Below are 6,000 nucleotides of genomic sequence, written 5' to 3' on the forward strand. Positions count from 1 at the left end.
CTTCCATAGGCTAGGTAAGATGCTGGGACTGAGATCCCATTCTGCTCCTGGAATCTGAGCCAAACTGCAAATGGTGATGGTTTCTGAACTTCCTCCTTTTTCAGTATAGTAGGCAGGACCTCCTTGTCGGGAATCCCGTCACAGTGGGCGGGTCTCTTTCTTAGTCCACCCTGGATCTCTGACCCAGAACTGAATAATGGGTAAAAGTGCTCCCATTTAGCAGCTACTCTGTCACAGTGGCCTGGGATATGTTTGGGGATGCTCTGGTATGAATCTGGGACCTACTCTTGTCGTAGTGCTTAACCTCTGTGTGGTAGAATGCTCAGCGTGGTGTGCTCCTTTCCCAACCAGCTGTCTATTCACTTAGTCTGTCTATCTTCCTATGCTGACTTGGGCCAGACTTGGGACTTTGTTGGAGATTTCTGGATTTCCCCATTAGGATTCAGTGTGGTGCATTTCATAGATCTGGTGGAGGAGTTTTGTGGTTAAAAGCTCAGCTGTATTGTTTCCTGTTAGTCTATCATCTTGGCTCCTTCTGTCTGTGTATTTGCATTTCAAATTTTCCACTCAATTCTGATCTTCTTTATCAGAAATGTTTTGAGATTTTCTTTTTCCTTTAAGGTCCTCTTTTTCCTCCTGTAGGATTATCTTCCATTCTGTCAAATATTGCTTGTGAGCCTTTTTCTTATTCATTTGGAATATTATATTCCAAGTTCTCCTCTTATAGTAGCAGCTGCCATGCCAGATCCTGTGTGATCTTTACTATGGTTCCTTGATAGTTGAACTCTTTTATTTTGACTACTTGTGGTATTTTTTCTTTGACCAACAAACTCAGGATTTAGGTCATGGCTTTATTGAAATTTTTCGTTTGGGTTTTTTCAGGGAGTGACAGGTAGAGCCTTTGTATTTTCACTTTGCCTTTTGTTTCTACTAGATCTGGATATTTTTCACTAATGATGTCTTGAAATATGCTATACTGTTCTTTTTTAAAGGGGTAAGGAAGTTTCATATGACTCTTAGATTGACTTGCCTTGACCTGTTTTCCAGGTCAATTTTTTTTTATGGTGGATATCTTATATTTTCTTCCTTTTGTTTTTATCTTTTGCTTTCAATATTTCTTGTCTTAGGAAGTCATTGCTTTCTTTTTGGTTCATTCTAATTTTCAATTCTTTGGGTTCTTTTGAGTTCAATTCTTGGGTTAGATTTTACTAATGTTTATTTTAAGCACTAATGTTTACTGATGTTTGTTCTAATTCACCTTGTCCTCCTCTCTAGCTGTCATTTATTTTAATATTACATTTTCTGTCTCTTGTTTCATTTCTTCCAGGTACTGTTGTAGTCCTTGTGGCTAGATCATTTCTTTTCACCGAGGCTCTGCTGGAACTTGTTATAAAGTTATTCTTTTCTTCTGAATTTTCCTATTGCGCTTCTTTCAGTCCAAGGTATTTCTTCATTGTGTTGAGTGTTTTCTTCTTTATACTCCCATCTCCAGCCTTAGTTTCTGCATTAGGACTTTTTTGGGGGGTTAGAATTTGTTCCTTTTTGTGCTTTTGGATGCTTTGGTCAGACACCATGGTTGGTCCTGGATGTGATGACTGAACTAAGTCCTACCATCTGCAGGAATTCCTGGGTTTTGGCTGAGACTCCAATTGGTTTGACTTCAGTTCAGACTTTTTACTCCTTCTCGTGTCTCTTCCTCATACAGTACAAACGCTAGAGTTGTTTCTGTCCTTTGATAAGACTGTAACAAACTTCAATCAGATGTTGTTTATGGCAGTAGGGAAGCTTCCCATAAGACAGCAAGCGCTTTGCTTCCTGGATGCTACTCAGGCTGTTTCTTTTGCTGAGCCTCTTCTCTGGCTTGAGTATTGGAGTTCCCAAGTGATAGTTTGGCTTTACTTCTTGCCGTGATTCAGTCCAGGATGCCTGGGCTCTTTGTTAGATGGCAGCTGCCTGACACTGGTCTGACCCTGTTTTGTAGGGAAGCCCAGTTCTTAGCCACCTCACTTGCAAGACTTTTGTTCCTTCTATTAATGGTGCTCAAAATATCTGTTTCTTATTTGATCCAACTTGTGTTTTCATTGTGTTAGAGATCATGTAGACAATCATTCTATACATCCATCTTTAGGATTTCTTTCCTCTGATTTCTTTGCTTTTCAAGACTTTCTAGTAACATTTTATTGTTGTTTGTTATCTCATTGCTTTTATCTTAGTTCCATGGAGTTTATATAAAAACATCCCCAAGTCGTCCTTTTATTCTTTTATGTTTAATATTCTTTGGACTATTGTGTAGGTTGAAAAATGACTGCATTTAGTGATTGCATAAAAGCATTTGTATGTAAGCTCATCTTCTTTAGATTCACTGAAAGCATCTTCATGCCAATTCTTGTAGCAGATAGGGTTCCAGGGATGATATGTATTTCATCTTGTTTCTATGTGGTTTTGACTTCTTGCTCTAGGTCTCTGTATTTTGAAAGGTTTTTATTCAATCCAGTTTAGAGGTTAGAAGTATTTGCTATTGCAACGTCTGATAAAAAGTCATTGTTAAATTTTTATGGATCACATGAGGACATATATAATCTTAATGGGCAAAGCCAAACAATACCCCACTACCGCACTCCCTTACAAATGGAGTGGAGTAGTGTCATAGTAGAAGAAATTATAAATAGGTGGTTTCAGAGAAACGTGGAAGGGCTTAGATGAACTGATGCAGAGTGAAGTGAGGAGGATCAGGAGAATAAATTAAGTAGTAACAAAAACATTATAAAAATGAAAAATTTTGAAAGATTTAAACTCTGATCAACCATGATTCCAAAGGATTGGTAACAGAACACTACCTGCCCCCTGACAGAGAAGAAACAGACTAATACGTTTAATGAGACCCATTTTTGGTCATGGCCAGTATGGTAATCTATTTTGCTTGACTATACATATTTTTATAAAGGTTTTGTTGGTTGTTTTTTCTAGTGAGGGAAGAGGGAAAAGAAGCAAATACTTGACAATAATTAAATGTTTTAAAAGTTAAGAAAAGGTTTTTATGGTTGTGTTAGGTGGATGATTGTGGGCAACAGTATTGTCTGTGGTGTACATGTAATTTATTTGTTGAATTGTCAAGGATATTTTAAGATCTTTATAGTAGAGGCATTTGTCTTTTGTTTATTAAAAATAGCAAGCTTGGTGGTATAATTCTAGCCTTTATTTCATGTCTTCATAGATATGTGGTATACTACATTTTTGCAGCCTAAGGTGATATGTTGTGTGGTTTCTGTTACATCACTTCCATGATCTGCATTGATCAATAAGTCCTGATTCCTTATGGTTCAAGGAATTTGAGAATAGGAAGGGATCTGGTCTATCACATGTGTGAAAGGAATACCCACTGTAACACACCAGATAAATGTGGTCTTTCTTTAATGTCTGATGGCAATATCTGCTCTTGAATCTAATCATAGCCCTGATTTGTGTAACCGTTCTCTAACACTTAGCTGTTTGTTCAGTGATTTTGTTTGCATGTTGTTGGTTGTGATATTATTGTTATTGTTGTTTTCTTGGATTGTTAGAAAATACTAGAATAGTTCCATAATATTACTTTTTTTTAATTAATAGATTGATAGTGTGGCTCATTTTTAAACCTTCATTTCATGAATCACCATCATTGTTGTACTTTACCATTCCCATAAATAACTAGCATTTAGGAGAAAAAAAACAAACTACTGTCTTGTTTACCTTTCTTAGAATCACTTAAGTATTCTGGGTATGATAAAGTAGTATTTTCTGATAAGATTTAGCTTTTCACCAACTATGTAGTAGATACCATATCATTTACATCAATAAATCTTCACCTGCCATTTTTCTAGTACTTTTAAGATTTGCAGAGCAGAAGGATTATGGAAAAGTGGTGGTTATGTTAGGAAGCAAAATCTCCTTAATCCCTTTTATAGACTCCTTAGTGCCTTAGAGATATCCACTCTACTAGACTATAAGAAGAATCGCCTGTAGATTCTACTGCCCAACTCACGAACTTACAGAAGAACCCTTAAGTCCTTTAAGAGCTCCTGGGATAGACAAGTTGCAGAGGCAGGGGGAGAGAGAGAGCCAAGTGCAGTGGGTAGACCACAGGCATCTGCCCTTGGAACCTTTGGGGCCATTCTAGCGCTTCCTGTTTGGGTTCTCCAGTGCCTGAGTCCAGTTGTGCCAGTCGTCCCTGAAGCCCATGGCTGGAGGAGAATGATTTTGGAATCCTTTGGGTGGATGCCGCTTGGCTCTCAACCATAGCTGGCTAGAAGCAGCAGCCTTGGAGCATTGTGGGTGGGTTTGCCTCAGCACTTAGGAAATAAAGCTTGAGGCCAATAGGGCACCAGCTCTATCTTAGTAAAACTAAGAGAGCATCCTTTGGGAGCTCTTAGTTGGTTTAACTCAGCACTTGGGAAAACAAAACAACACAAAACAAAAAAAACCCCAAAAACTTGAGCCTAGCCTAGTTCCAAAAGGCCCCCAAATCAGGTCTAGCCTAACTTTGGGGAAAAAATCCTAGACAAAATCCAGACCTAACATTCCCTGAAAGCCTCCAGTGGAAGCCTATACTAGGAAGAGCTCACAGAGCTTAGGATAAGAGGAACCTCCTAGGCAGAGGAGTCTCTTGAAGGAGGGTACTAGTCTTGCCCACTATATCCAGGAGTAGCCAGACCTTGCCCTTCCTATTCAGTTGCAAACCTTGACACAAACTCAGCTTACCGTACTCACCACTACCCGTGAGGAAAGAAAGGAAAATTTGTAATGACCTTGATTTGAAGACATCCAGGGAATAATCGAGATTATCAGTTCGAAAGCAAACTCAGGTAAAGCATCAGGAAAACAAACAAACAAAAAAAAGAAACATGATACCATAGAACAGACTGGAAAACCTCATTCAGGAACTGAATATACTAAAAATTAGAGTGGACCAGACAGAAAACAAAGATTCAATACAAAAAAAGAATATGAAAACAAAATTTTTAAAGGAAAAAATCTAAGAAATATAATATCAAGAACAACTGGCTTGGAAAACAAGTCGAGGAGATACAATCTAAGAATTATTGGACTTGTAGGAAATGATCAGGAGAAAGGTTTGTGTACCATATTTTAGAAAATTATGAATGAAAATTCCCCAGAATCTTTTAGAAAATTGCCTCATAGAACCAGAAGGCAAAATAAAAATAGAATATCTCAATCACCTCCAAAAATGAATATGCCCAGGAACATCAGAGCCAAAATCTAGAAGTTGCAGGTTGAAGAAAAAATACTCCAAGCTATCAAAAAGGAGTTCAAATACTAAGGAGCCATAATAGCAATTGCACAAGCCTTTGCAGCTGCCAGCATAAGATAGAGGTGATCCTGGAATATATTTCAAAAGGCAAGAGATAAAAGATTTACCCTCAATCCATCAATAAACATTTATTAAATGCCTATCAAGCAAGGATAACTTATTTAGCAAAACTAAGTGTAATTCTACAAAGGGGAAAATGGATCTTTAATTAAATAGAAAATTTCCAAGCACTTTGATAAAAAAGAGTAGAGCTGCATAGACATTTAGAAATGGAGATGCAGTTGCCAAGAAAAATTTAGAAAGGCACATATATTTTTATAATTGATGGAATGGGTGAGAGGAGTTGTTCAGTTAGGGGGATATGATACAAATATCTTCTCATAACCCTAATGTTTTTAAGGATTAGAGAAAAGCTAAAATGACAAAGGATCAGTGTTTTGTTCCATTTTAATAGTGTTGGGAGAAAACAAAAATATGAGGAATAGGGGACTATACTGGAGAGGAGAGGAGGAAGAAGGGGAGCAAAATCACCACTGCATAGTAGAAGTACATAAGCTGAAGAGTGTATAGCCATAAAGGAAGGAGTAAGGAGAATGAGCATCCCATAAATCTTACTTTAATCTCAGTTGAAGTAACATTGAATAGAGTTACACACACACACACACACACACACACACACACACACACACACACAC

The 6,000-nt window shown here is 37.6% G+C and overlaps 1 protein-coding gene across 6 annotated transcripts in view; it reads left to right on the plus strand.

Moving 5' to 3' along the window:
* The window catches only part of MYO9A (myosin IXA), a 321,905-nt gene that overhangs the window by 157,590 nt on the left and 158,315 nt on the right, over positions 1–6,000 (plus strand). The window lies entirely within an intron of this gene.

The sequence above is a fragment of the Vombatus ursinus genome, unplaced genomic scaffold (assembly GCF_900497805.2).
Source record: "Vombatus ursinus unplaced genomic scaffold, bare-nosed wombat genome assembly UNPS02000749.1, whole genome shotgun sequence".
Lineage (NCBI taxonomy): Eukaryota > Metazoa > Chordata > Mammalia > Diprotodontia > Vombatidae > Vombatus > Vombatus ursinus.